We start from the raw sequence: 14,699 nt of genomic DNA on the forward strand, positions 1-14,699 counted from the left end.
CATATATAATATGAGGGTTTACCTGCTCAATCTGCTCATAGTATTCAATATCTGTTGACCCTTATACTACATGGAAGTGGTAAGAATAGTCAGTGGTTGGCCTATTATAATTGATAGAATGTGTACCAGGCTGTAGTGTTTGTGTTTGATAGGCAGTTGAGTAGAGGAGTTGGCAGACATCAGATGATGGTGATGTTATGTTGCTTATCGTAGGTCAGGACAATTTAAAGAGAACCTGTACTGAGTAAAATTTAATTAATTTCAAATGAACATTACATAGTTACCTTGCCATCAGTTCCTCTCAGAAGCTCACCATTTTCTTCATACAGTGATCCCTTCCAGTTCTGACAACATTTTGTCAGAACTGAAATATATCAGTTGCTCTCAGTTATATATCAGTTGCTGTCAGTTGCAGCTGAGAGGAGAACTGATGTGTCCATGTTTGCCTATGGCTCAAGCGGGCGATGTTACAGTTTAACAGTGTGCTGACCAGGAAGCTGTTATGGGGTAATGGCCATTTTCAAAATGGAGGACGGAGAATTCCATTGATCACAGTGGACAAACAGGATGCTGGAGAGGAAAAATAGATTGAGTAGACTACACAGGAGGTAAGTATGACTTGTGTATGTTTATTTTGACTTTTAATGTTCAGTTCAAGTTTTCTTTAAAGAGAAACTCCGACCAAGAATTGAACTTTATACCAATCAGTAGCTGATACCCCCTTTACATGAGGAATCTATTCCTTTTCACAAACAGACCATCAGGGGGCGCTGTATGACTGATATTGTGGTGAAACCCCTCCCACAAGAAAAGTATGTGCTCTTGGCAGTTTCCTGTCTGTGAACCTTGCTGCATTGTGGGAAATGGCTGTTTACAGCTGTTTCCAACTGCCAAAAAAACAAGGAGCGGCTACATTACCTGCCAACAGTTGATAAATGTCAGAATGTAAATCAGGGAATTTAAAAGATTTTACAATGGGCAAACACTGACTAAATCATTTATACAACATAATTGTAAAAATGAAGCACTTTTTTATTACATTTTCACTGAAGTTCCTCTTTAAGGGAAACTAAAGAGAGAGGCTGACATGAACCAAGAACAAGCATGGAGACCAAGCGCTCTGACTGAAGTCTGACTAGATTAACTGCATGCTTGTTTCAGGCTTGGGATCCAGAGAGATCAGCAGGGCTGCCAGGCAACTAGTATTGTTTAGAAGGAAGTAAATATGGAAGCCTCCATATTCCCCTCACTTAAAGAAACACTGAAGCGAAAAAAAAAGATGATATTATGATTTGTATGTGTAGTACAGCTAAGAAAAAAAACATTAAGATCAGATACATCAGTGTAATTGTTTCCAGTACAGGAAGAGTTGAGAAACTCCAGTTGTTATCTCTATGCAAACAAGCCATTAAGCTCTCCGACTAACTTAGGGCTGGTTCACACGGGTGTCTGCTGAGCTTTTGCTTTGCATTGCGTTTAAAAGCTAGCTTTTGAAAGCTTTTGAAAAGCGTTCAAGGCTAGAAGTTCTGGTCTCTGCTATTGTTTCCTGGCGTTTACTGCCTCTGAAAGCAGCATGTTGCTTTTGAGACTAGACGCAACGCTGGGATCTACTGCCAGGCCTTTATGAAAGCCTGCAAAAGCCAGCTCTTAACGCTCCCATTCACTTGCATGGGATGGCAGTAGATCCCAAAAAACGCTGCGTCTGAAACGCTGCGTTAAACGCCACAAAAACGCCCGTCTGAACCAGCCCTTAGTCGTGGAGAGGGCTGTTATCTGACTTTTTTATTATCTCAACTGTTCCTGGACTATTTACTTTTCCTCTGCTAGAGGAGAGGTCATTACTTCACAGACTGCTCTGAAAGACTCATTTTGAATGCTGAGTGTTGTGTAATCTGCACATATTATAGAATGATGCAATGTTAGAAAAAACACTATATACCTAAAAATAAAAATATGAGAATATTTTCTTTGCTGCTAATCTTCTAGTAATTATTCATAGTACACAACCAATTCATTATATCATATATTTTTTTTCACTTCAGTGTCTCTTTAAGGTGTCCTTTAAAGTGTACCAGAGATGGTACACTAGGCTTAATTTATACTTACCCAGGGCTTCCTTCAGCCCCATGAGCATTGCTGAGTCCATCGTCGTCTTCCTCGTCACCTCTGTTCTGGCACTATGACTGCCGGTAATCCGATCAGTCGCCGCCAGTCGAGGTCTCCTGTGCTTGTGCGGTCGAGGACTTCCGCTGCCCTCCCATCCCCTGGAGTGTTCAGAATGCTCTAGGGGAGCGCGGCAAGAGGTATGCGCGTTGCTGAGCTGCGCATGCGTAGAAGGCCGCGACTGCCTGGATTACCGGGAGTCATAGCGGCTTAATGGAGGGGGCGAGGAGAACAGGAGGGACTCGGCACTGCTCATAGGGCTTGAGGAAGCCCCTGGTAAGTATAAATTAAGCCTAGTGAACCATTTCTGGTTCAGGTTAAGGATTGGGCTAGCTTTTCACATTTTTGCAATCTTTCTCCCGTAACAATAATTATGTCTTGAAACCATAGATGCTGGATTATGGCCAGGTCTGTCCGCTCTGGCCGTGTAATGAATCCGACTATGTTTATAGTTGGGAGAACATGAGTAGAGACAGAGAAGGAATAAAGTATGGAGTTCAGTTAAAGGGGAACTCTAGAGTAAGCTGAATAACACTGATTGTCTCTAGCCTTGAAGGCCAAAATATTTAGCCTTCTGCATTGAAGCTTAATAGAGTTTTCCCTTAAAGGCCCTGTTCAGCTTCACTTTTTATTGGGCAAGACTCCCCAATACTGTATGGTGGCCTATTGAGCACACCCTTAGTGGCTGCAGCTCTCAAGAACTTTGTCAAAAAGGAGAAAAGCGCTATACAAACGTTAGCATTATTATTGCGTGCGCCATCATTAGTAATTCCGATCTATTTTCAGTGCAATGTTGCATCAGTAGATTTTGAATAGATTTCATGGGGAAATGTATTGAAAATCTGTGTACAATGTATGGGGAGGATTCGATCCCGCTATGATTAGTCAGATCAGAGAGGGAATGATCGGTTTAACTCATTGGGTGGCAATTCGAGAGGCATTAAACTCTTACATAATATTCAGTAAGAACATGGTTTCCTACTTTTTATTACCCCTACAGTTATCATATTTGCTTATTGTCTGTTTACAAATTTCAAGTTTCCTAAGTTTCCTAAGTATAGTTTATCTGCACTGAAAGCTGCCATTATTGCATAGCTGCGGTATTTATATATTACAATGTATCCAGTGAGAATGTGCCTTCTCCTGTTTACACTTGTGGCTTGGATTCAGCTAAAAAAATGCTAGTAATATTGCTTGTTTTCTTATCAGCTTCTATTGTAATAACTTCCACAAGTTCTGCAACAGGGCTAAGCTTTACATTGAAGAAGAAAGTGCTGTACTTAACTGTTTGAATGCTGTTCTGCTACTAGTGTTTTTTTTTTCTGGTAGTACCTTTTTTTGCCATAAAGAATTTTTTAGAGCATAGATGTCAAACTCTCGCCCGTGGGGCCAAATCTGGCCCTCAGAAACATTAAATTTGGCCCTCAAGGCGTTTCCCCACTTTGCATTATGTTTGGCCCACTTTAGACCACCAGAGAAGCTATATTGGAGGTGAAGCCCTAGAACACCAGGGGATACATATGGGGGAGGTTGGGGGAAAGCACTAGACAGAAGGGAACTGTATAGGGGAGGGAGGACCACTAGAAACCAGGGAACTGTGTAGGGGAGGTAGGGGGAAAGCACTAGACACCAGAGAACTGTATAGGGGAGGTAGGGGGAAAGCACTAGACACCAGGGAACTGTATAGGGGAGGAAGGACCACTAGACACCAGGGAACTGTATAGTGGAGAGGTGCCAATAGACACCTGGGAACTTTATAAGAGAAGAAGGTGGCCAGAAGACATTGAGTTTGGCCTGCGACTTGGTCCCAGTGTACAATTTTGGCCCACTTTGTATTTGAGTTTGACACCTCTCTCTGTTTTAAGCCTCATCTACACACGTAGATGAGGCTCCGATGTTCCTTATCAATCGAGCCGCTGATGCGTCTCGATTGTTAAGATCCGACAGGACGGATCTCCCCACCGCCGATTCCCTGCTCGTTCCCCGCGAGGGGACAATGGCAGGGAATCGAGCGGAAGATAAGCGGCGCCGGCGGGAAATCGTATCCGGCATACGCGGGGGCGAGCGGGGACGCGGCGGGTTGCGCGGGTACGCGGAAGAGGCGATGCGGCGGCTAATCGAGCCGCCGGATCGGAGCCTCATCTACGCGTGTAGATGAGGCTTTACAGCTAAGAAGACATGCTGGGTTTCATACCATTTTAAGGCTAATAAAAAGTGGATCTGGAGAGGTGCATTTACTCTACCTGCATAAATCAAAAGCTAATCTAGTGCTGTTTATTTAGCACTCCTGAGCAAACAGTCATTATTACTGGCGTTACAGAATGTTCCAGACCAGCAGAAAACGTATGTGCAGCGCGGGAGTTGTTCCTGGACATTTATTGTGAGTAAGACTGATGGGAAAGGGTCTCCTGTGCTGAGCTGTGATGTGGCATCTGAGTATTCTGCTGGCTCATGCAGTGCTGTGCGATGCACAATCTCTGCTCACTCAGGACACTCATTATCAGTATTGGACAAAGGTTTCTGCAGAGGGTGATCTCAGCTTTTCTCACTCACTCCCCCGTCTGGTTTTGCCAAAACTAAGTCAGCCATTACTGCAGCCCAAGAGTCCTTTCACAGGCAGAAATAGATTATTGCTAAGCAGTGCATGTGGCATTCCAATTCATCCGTTGTCAATGCAGAGAACTCCCAATGGAGGGTGAGAGGAAATCATTTTTCTTAAAGTGGACCTGAACTCTTGCACAGGACAGAAGGAAAACATGGAGAAATGCACCCTCTGTGTATTTAGAGAGCTTAGCCTGTCTAATTCCGTCTCATCTGTGACTAATCACCACCATCATTTGATCTCTCAGCCGTGCCAGCTGGCTGCCTCGGCAGAGCAGCTAATTTGTAAACACAGGGTGTTAACCCTATGTCTGCTTCCATGACAGCAGAAAGTAGACACACGGCAGATTTATCGATGGATTTGTATCGGCTGTTACAAGAAATGTTTTTCTATAAAGGTTATTATGCCTTTGCTTATCTTTTAGAGCAGAGGGGAAGTTTTGAGTTCAGGTCTGGTTTAACCGGGTCACAGACCACAACATAACTATGACATGAGTTAAAAGCCTGATAATAAAGGCCTTATGATTACATTAAAAAAATAAAAAAAAGACGCTTCTATAGTGCAAGTTGGTTGAAAAACATTATGCTGCTTTAAAGTACATCTGTGTGAATAGAAAATGCAAAAAACGGATACTTACCTCAGTAGAGGGAAGCCTCCAGACACCCTTTTGTCTTCTATCAGGCCATATCAGCAATGAGACTCCCCCAAGTAGTATGCTCATTCGGGCTTTCGGGTCGGTGCTACTGCGCATACACGAACCATTGACCTTGTCAACAGTTTTTTTAAACGGGACATTGCTGGATTGGCCCAGCGGAGGAGCCTCTGGTGGACCTTTTTTTTTTTTTTTTTTTTTTTTTTTTTTTTTTTTTCCTTTACATGTTTACTTACTTTTCTGATTTATTTTTAAACCGGTGTCCTAAAACTGCTGATCAAATTTCCTGTCTTTTCAATTTATGGGAACTGTACATTGTAAAAATTTTACTTTACATAACTGTGAGTAAAATGTAAGCTTTTCCAGGCATGATCTTTTACAAAACTAACTAAGGTTAGTTTTTGATTCTACGTACATCTAAGGGAATGAACATCTTTTGTTGTCTCCTATGAATCCTTCTGTTTTGTTGTTTGGTTAAAGTGAACCTCCAGACTAAAAATCTACTCAGCAGCACTGAAAAGGCTTGGTGTTTTTTTTTTTTTAACAGTTTCACAGCATGAGAACTTTGTTTTTCTTACCCAAGCCTCATTTTTAGCTGCACAGAAGAAAATTGCCTGGGCATTTTCCCCTGATGCTGTGCAAAGCATGATGGTATTTCTGATGATGTTGTTCTCCTGCTGCTGTTTTGGTGCAAAATAGTTTTTTTAAATTTTGAATTTTTGAGATTTAAAGCCAAACTGGGAGGTGTGATCAGGACACAGGACAGTTGGAACTGTGTCTCATGCTCCCTGTCACCTCCTTTCAACCAAAAAGATGGCTGCCCCCATGATAAAGATGGCTGCCCCAATGACATCACAAACATTAGCCTGTTCTTCTTTTAAAACAGGGTGGGTAAGAGATTATATTACCTATCTATTTTAATTAACATAACTAATTTAACTTAATGACAGTTTTTTTTGTTTAGGCTGAAGTTCTCCAAACTAACAATTGAGATAGGCAAAATCTTAAAACAGTCTTGTGAATTAGTATAAAAGAATACATGTACTTTTATGAAAATATAACCTTTCAAAATCCGTTTGGTGCTTTGCGTGATTGGAGCTGTGGACCAATCCATACAGTCCTAGGAATTCGTCAGTGCCTAGAGGTGGCCATAATAGCTTCCGCAAGGACCAGGGTGCGTGCGTGAGTGTGTGTATGTTTTAGACTTCTCAGAACAAGCGTCTCGGAAAAGTTTTTTTAATAACATATTTATAAGCCTTATAAGCTTATATTTATAATCCTTAAATTGTTAGAACAGATCTCTACTGACTGTTGGGAGGCAGATAGGGCAGCATTCCCCTTACTGACACTGCCTTAAGTCCGACACAGGTGTGCTTTGAGCGGAACTTTCACCCAGGATTGAACGTCATGCCAATCAGTAGCCAATTCCTCCTTTCCTACGAGAAAGGTTTACCTTTTCTCAAACAGTTCAGGAACATCTGTATGGTTGATATGGTGGTGAAACCCCTTCCACGGTGTGATGTCATGACCATAGTCCTGATAGATTGCTGTCTGTGAACCTCGATGCATTGTGGGAAATAATGGCTTTTTCCTACTGCCAAGCAAGAAGTATCTCCCTCAGTAATGAACGTTCCACACAGATCACCTGGCAAGACTAAAGATGTCACTACCAGTGATACATTTCAGAATGTAAATCATTGAGAAGAAAGATTTTACTATGGGCAGTCTAAATGTTGTTCTACTCCTCCACCATATGTACTCAGCGACTCACTCGTATGCTATATTTTTCCTTACAATGCAATCTGCGCACCATTGTTTCTTGTTACATCACTATTTTGTGTACCATAGTTTAATGCTGTAATGTCCCCATATAATATTGCCTCGTGTTGTTCTGTCTCCCGTATATGTTGTACAGTGCTGCTCAATATGTTAGCACTTTTTTTTAATACATTTTAACAATAATAATAATAGTTGGAAATTTGGACCCAGTGTTTTTGATTAGTCTTTAGGATAATGTGGAATCGGATGAAAATCGTGGTGACCAAAAGCGTACCCCATCGACAATGTGACCAATTTTGGGACAAAATCGGTCGCATGTATCGGACATGCTGGAAAATCCCGAGCTGACACGTTCGATCGGGTGCCCGGCAGTACTGTCATGCGATAATAGTGAGCAACAAACCTGACAGAAACCTCTGGTCGCTGTCCACCCCATCCGTTGCCCCATGCAGTTATACTTTACCTGTCTGGTGTCCGCCGTTGTGTCCGCACTCCTCTTCCGGATTTATGCCCCTAGTGGTTGCTGGCGCATAGGGCACCCGGCGAGAGGGGGGGGGGGTACATGTACAGTATATTAGGTGGGACAGGGGCAACGTCGTGAGGCCGTTTGCCAAAAGATTTAAATCTGACTGGAAATCGGCCTGTGGTTTATGGCATGAGCGCTGTAATTCCAGCGCAGGAGATTTGGGTGCAGCCGGCGACACCATAGACCGTGATGGGAATTACGGCTATAGCTGCACACAGTGAGTAACTTCAGCGCCGTCAGAAGTTACTTTTAAAACACTGTAATTCGGCCTCCAGAAATAGCTGGAAGTCGAATTGCATCATTCCCCACCATCCACGTGGACCTGGAGGGGGAATAGTAACTAACACCACCGGGAACTTGTGCAGCAGCAGGATAAGCCGTATATCGGCTGTATCCTACGCCCAAGTCTCCTGGCGGCGATTTTATACGTATGCTTATGGCGCCCTGCAGATCTCTCTCTGATCAGATGTATCAGAGAGCGAGAGATGTCTGTTGGTCTATCGGCCGCCAAAATCGATGGCTGTATGGGTACCTTTTTAAACGGCATTTGAATTCATTTTAATCTGAATTTGCTTTGAGTTCCTGACTATTTTGACTGTGCATCTCTCATAACATGCAGGGAGGCGGGGAGCGGCAGGAAGAGCGGCCTGGGAGAGAGAGCTGCCCAATGGCAGCTCAGGAAACCCTGTGGGAACGTCTCTGGTGGACATTTTGAACAGGGAATACCTCTCCCCTGTGTTAACCTCCGAGTTAGCGACAAATCTAGTTGCTAAACTATGGGGGGGGGGGGGGGGAGCAGAGAGCGGCAGTGGGGGGACACAGAGCCATGTCATTAGGCAGAGGACATGCCTCGGTGTCCCATCTGCCCCCTGAAGAGCCACCTCAGGTTCTCTTTAAAGCGAATGTGAAGCAAGCTTTACAAAAACAATTCTCACCTGTGTAGATGGAAGGCTCTGGATCGTATAGAGTACTCTCTCTCTTTCCCCTCTTTACACCACTGTCCCCCTTAGAAATTCTGTGCCTTCTGGACTCCTCGGAAGGCTTTGGAAGCATCAGTGTCCCTGTGTGCTTCGGAAGACGGGCATACCCGCAGTGATGTGCACACACAAGCCCGGACTCGTGCGTCATTGGAAGTACTTGGGGGTCCGAAGCCTTTGCGAGGACTTACAAAGACAAATTTGATAAAGCTGGTTGAAGAACTTTACCGGGGCCAGGAGGGCTCTCTGGGTTCCAGAACCTTCCGTCTCCATAGGATAGGGCGTATCTGGGCAATATAGCGGCCATGGTGGCAAACACTGAAATTGCACCGCCACCACCAATACTAATAGGCTGCCAGATGTGCCCCCAATATTAGAACAGATGTGCCCCTCCAGTGTAGGTATCCTCCCCAGCGTAGGTAGCCAGGGGTGCCCAGTACAAGTAAAACCCCCTCCCCCCCAGGCAGTGAGAGGTGTCCCCAGTCCCCCCTTTCCCCCTAAGTTCATCTCAGTATAAGTAGCCTCCCTCCCCGCATTAGGGCATTGCATTGGTGTCAGTAGGCTTACAGACCTCAGATCATCATTGGCAATCGAAGAAAGAGAGGACGCACATTACCTGCGTGGCTTGCTTCACCAATGATGTCACTCCCGCATATAAAGTTCTCCATGTCCACGGTCACTGTGCGCCCTTTCTCTTCGGTCATTGCTGATCTGAGGTCTGAGTGGCGCATAAACCTTGGGGCAGGTATGGTAGCACAGCACGTGGGCAGGTGTGGCAGCATAGCATGGGGGCACCCCTCTAGACATGCCACTGACCATAGACCAGTATCTATTTTTTCTTTTTTAGGTGGTTTCAGTTTTAACAACTATCTAGTTATTGCATAATCCAATGTAACGTGCTCAGTGCTAGCTCTGATGAACTGTACATGGACGGATATGGTGCTGGATCTCCGCCACCCCTACGGGACCTGCTGACAGCAACTATGTGCCAACTAGTGTGATATCTGACCTGCTTCAGTCAGCTGCTCTGTAAAGGATTGGATACTCCCTCATTGTGTGAAGGAAGGAAGTCAACAGTACTGATGTTGTAGCACATTTTCCTCCCCCTTAATTGATGTGCTTTCTAAATCGTGAACTGTTAATGTCATTCACTTCCTTCACTAACTCAAGTCACGCTGGTCTCATTATGTAAAGGAACAATTCCCATTTGAACAAGAAAAAGACATCTGAGTCCTTTGATTGGCTTTCACTCACTTCAAGCCTTTGTTAAAAGTAATTGTAGGTGTGATGAGATTCCTCACTGTCCATTCTCTGCTTGCCTTTGTCTTGTCTCAGATGTGATGATTGTGACCGGTATTGATGAATACTCTTGCTGGTTTCTAAAGCACAGTCGAAACTCATATGCCCTGCATTATTCTGTGATCTTCAGGCCTGCCCAGCCTCCAGCAACCATTTAGCACAGTAAACAGACCTGGGGGAAGGGGGGACTGTAATGTTATTGATCTAAATTCACAAAAAACCTCATAGATTGCAATGCGTTTCTCGGGGCTAGGCTTCCACTTCTTCAGGCGTACAATGAAAGCAAACTCTCAAATGAGCCGTATTAGAGCCTAGCGCAGCTGTGGGCAAACTATGGCTGGCCTGCGGCCGCTATGAAGCTGGCCCGATGCTAGAGGGCCCAATTCCACCCCACCCTCCACGTCCTTTCTCTCTCCCTTCTTTCAAAGCTGTGTGCAGCACGCAACAACACAAACTTTAAAGTCAGAAAACCACTGTGCCTGCACGCCCGTGTCCTTGCTCCCGCTGATGTCACCAGGAGTGTACTGCGCAGACACAGACCATACTGGGCCTGCACTGTGCGCTCTTGATGACATCAGCGGGATCGAGGACACGGCAACGCAGGCGCAGTGGTTTTTAGACTTTAAAGTCTGAAATTCCAGAAGTGAACTGGAGGCGGGGCCGGAGCATCGGTGAGTGGCTGCATCAACACAGGATGTCTGCGGGGGACCGTTAGAAGCCCCGGGCAAGTTCAACTCCTTTTCCCCTAACCCCCCTACAGTATTCTTTCACACAGAGTTCATGGTCTGTACATAGTGTGGGGTATAACACTGTATTAGCTAGGCCTATTTTTAACATGGAGACCAAGCAACCAGAAAGCACACTTCCCCGTTGGTGCCATGTGACTGAGATTATTAGTATTATTGATTCTACTGTATTTAGTACACATTGGGCTCTATTCATAACACCTTACCGCAAGTTTTCCGCTCAAAACAGCGGATTTTCCCATCCATTTAGCAAAGTGGGCATTCATAAAAGCTGTTCCCGCATGAAAATCTACGATCCCCCAGCAGAGCGAGAAATTTCCGCCTTCTCCAGTGTTTTTCTAGATTTATCTAGAAAAAAGTAACAAAATGGCCATTCATAAAGTTTAGAGGAAGCGGTATGTGGACGGGAAATACCGCTTCCTCTGATTTTGTGGATTACAAACAAGTGAATGGGACAGACCTCCCAGAGAGAGCAGTGCACGGAGGGACTATGCCGGCTGAAGTGTTTCCGCATGTCTTCCGACAGCTTACCGCCAGCTTTCAGCGGGAGATCTCCACTCTGCTATCGCAGCTGGCAAGATTTCTATGAATGACCACCCAGAAGTGTAAAATACAGCTGCGGTATTTTACCTCCAGGATTTTTTCCGACTCAGAAGTTTTATGAATAGAGCCCATTGACTGCTATTGAAATCTCAACCTTCCAGGGGCTAAAAAACAAAACAATGGGGGTATATTGTTACAGCGCCGGTCAGTTCGGCACAGGGCGAGCTGAATGACTGCTCTCCCTGCTGCTGCTAAACCCCTTGTGGTGGTAAACACTATTCTCCCTCTGAACTGTAGCAACTCGGAGGGAGGTGCAATTTGGGGTCTGGCAACCACGAGGCTTGCAGCATTACATTGCTGCTATGACCACGCCCAACAAAGTGGTCAACGACCTTGCCTTAGCTAAAGCTGAAGGTAAATACTCCATTCTCCTCCTCCTTGACCTTTCAGCAGCTTTTGACACAGTAGATCATCCCCTACTCCTCCAGTCCCTCCAGTCCTTGGGCATTCACAATCTCGCCCTGTCCTGGCTTTCATCCTACCTTTCCAACCGCTCCTTCACGACCGCCTTCAATGAGTCCTCGTCCACCCCCAACCACCTCTCGGTGGGAGTCCCCCAAGGTTCGGTCCTTGGCCCCCTACTGTTCACCCTATACACATCCTCCATTGGCAAGGTTATCTCCTCCATGGGTTTTAACTATCATCTGTATGCAGATGACACCCAGATCTACCTCCCCACCCCTGACATATCCACCACTACCATGGACAAGGTCTCCTCCTGCCTATCAGCCATCTCCTCCTGGATGTCCGCTAGGTTCCTGAAACTAAATCTAGACAAAACAGAATTTATGATCTTCCCACCCCGGCCATCCACAAACCTCCCAGATGTGCATGTCACTGTTAACCTCACTACCATTCGCCCTACCTCTCAAGCCCGCTGTCTGGGTGTCACCCTGGACTCCGCACTCTCCTTCACTTCCCACATCCAAAACCTCACAAAGTCCTGCAACTTTCACCTTTGTAACATCTGTAAGATTCGCCCTTTCCTGACCTCTGCCACCACCAAACTCCTCATCCATGCCCTCATAATTTCCCGCCTTGACTACTGCAATGCCCTGCTGTCTGGTCTCCCTATGACCCGAACAGCCCAACTGCAGTCCATCATTAATGCGGCAGCCAGAATTATCCACTGCTCCCATCGCTTCACCACGGCAGATCCCCTTCTAGAATCTCTCCACTGGCTTCCTATCCAGTCCAGAATCAGATTCAAGATACTGTGTCTGACCTACAAATCTGTCCACAAAACCTGTCCAACCTACATTTCCAATCTTACTCAGAGGTACACACCTAGCCCCTCACTCCGTTCTTCCAATGAACTTCACCTAACCGCCCCCCCGCATCACCCAGTCCCATGCACGCCTCCAGGACTTCTCAAGAGCTGCTCCAACACTATGGAACTCCCTACCTCCACCCATTAGGGCAGCCCCCTCCTTCAACATCTTCAAGAAAGCCCTCAAAACTCACCTTTTCAATCTGGCCTACTACCCCTCACAAGTGCTCTAAACCCACAGCTGAACTCTGGTCCCCTACCGTTCGTGTCCTTGCCTCTCCCTCTAGATTGTAAGCCTTTGGGCAGGGTCCTCCTCCTTTTGTGTCCTACCTGATCATGCACCTCCATTACTGTGAACCCATGCTATGCATCTGAGTGAACCTAACTTGCCTAATCTCCATGCTCCATCCAGTGACTGACTAAGCATTACCTTGTACTCATGCTGTGCTGTGTGATCTGGTTTTCTTGTATTTCTGTATTGTCATATTGCTGTATGTCACCCCTAAATATTGTCTGTAACCTAAACTAATGTTCAGCGCTGCGTAATATGTTGGTGCTTCATAAATACAATAAATAAATAATAAATAATATTGAAATGTTAATCAGGAACAACTTACCTTGAGTGATTATTTTGCTTGTAAATGTGCTGAAAGGTTTTTTTTTTTATCAATTAGGTGATGTCATTTATGAGAAGTTTTGTGAATAGTGCCCAATGTGTACTGACTCGCAGGAGCGGGTTTGGCTCACGAAGCGCATTGTCATGTCTCCATGAACTTGCTTGTTAAACTGACACTTTCATTCTTGAGGTAAGTTTCTCTTACCTTTTAAATAGTTTTTAATCATGTTACTTTTCTGAGACGCCTCCCTCCCAGTTTGGTGCCTCAAAGGATTGTCTTGGGCCACAAAGTCTTCCTTGTGTACATAGCATTCCCTCTTGAGTTTTGCTGGCAGGTTCAGTAAGGGTTGGGACAGAGAGAGAAACGGCTGCACAGAATTACAGGAAGTAGGATCAGAAATGGCAGGGATGATGTAAATGCAAACAGTCTCTGCTAGGCCTCCTGCTCAGGTGTTCTGAGCTTTCTAAAGTTGGCCATACACCAAGTAATCTTGATTGGGCTATATTTTTTTGTTTTGTTGCACATTCATGTAGCATGAGGATAAATGGATGTACTTTTTATCAAATTAGGTAAGCTCTCATACTACATAGATGTGGTCAAGTTGAACAGGTTTGCATGGTGTATGGCCGCGTACATATAGGTACACCGCCGGTGAGCTGAAGGACGGCTCACCCTGCTGCTCAAATCCCCGGCGGCATAAAATACTATTCACCCCCCCCCCCCCCTCGTAACAACTCAGAGGGGAGGAGTAATTTGCCTGCATGTCGGGTGAATGCACATGACATGCAGGCAGAGCTATAAGATCATCGGAGGCTGTAGGAAGAGCTGACAAGAGGGATTCCAGCTGGGATGAGGAGAGTTAAACACATGTCGCTGACCTGATAGTGGCAGCGGCAGCTTCACAGGGCAGAGAGGGATGATCAATCATCCCATCGGAGGCTGCAAGATAAACTTCTTCTGCCTCGTGCACATGTCCCACCTTGATGACAGTGAGGACTGCTGTTTTTTTCCCCCTTAGCAACCCATGATGGCACTACCCAGAAGGCAGTGCGCACAAGCTTAAAGGGAAGGTCCAAGCAAAATAAAAAAATGAGTTTCACTTACCTGGGGCTTCTACCAGCCCCATGCAGCCATCCTGTGCCCTCGTAGTCACTCACTGCTGCTCCAGTCCCCCGCTGGCAGCTTTCCGACCTCAGAGGTCGGCGGGCCGCATTGCGTACGTTTTTACGCATTCCCACTAGTGCAGGAACATTAACCTGCCTGGCGTTCTATTAAGATCGCCAGGCAGGCTGCGGGAGGGTTTTTTTTTAATAAAAAAAAAACTATTTCATGCAGCCAACTGAAAGTTGGCTGCATGAAAGCCCACTAGAGGGCGCTCCGGAGGCGTTCTTCCGATCGCCTCCGGCGCCCAGAATAAACAAGGAAGGCCGCAATGAGCGGCCTTCCTTGTTTTGCTTACATCGTC

General features: G+C 45.5%; 1 protein-coding gene across 2 annotated transcripts in view; it reads left to right on the forward strand.

The window, feature by feature from the left end:
- The window catches only part of ST3GAL5 (ST3 beta-galactoside alpha-2,3-sialyltransferase 5), a 161,042-nt gene that overhangs the window by 40,646 nt on the left and 105,697 nt on the right, over window positions 1–14,699 (forward strand). Inside the window, exon 2 of one of the 2 annotated variants that reach the window (XM_068275476.1) lies at window positions 13,292–13,423. The exons of the other annotated variant lie outside the window; for it this stretch is intronic. The gene's annotated coding sequence lies outside the window, so the exon portion shown is untranslated. The remainder of the gene's footprint in view (window positions 1–13,291; window positions 13,424–14,699) is intronic. 2 annotated transcript variants of the gene reach the window in all.

The sequence above is a fragment of the Hyperolius riggenbachi genome, chromosome 1 (assembly GCF_040937935.1).
Source record: "Hyperolius riggenbachi isolate aHypRig1 chromosome 1, aHypRig1.pri, whole genome shotgun sequence".
NCBI classification, from domain to species: Eukaryota; Metazoa; Chordata; class Amphibia; order Anura; family Hyperoliidae; genus Hyperolius; species Hyperolius riggenbachi.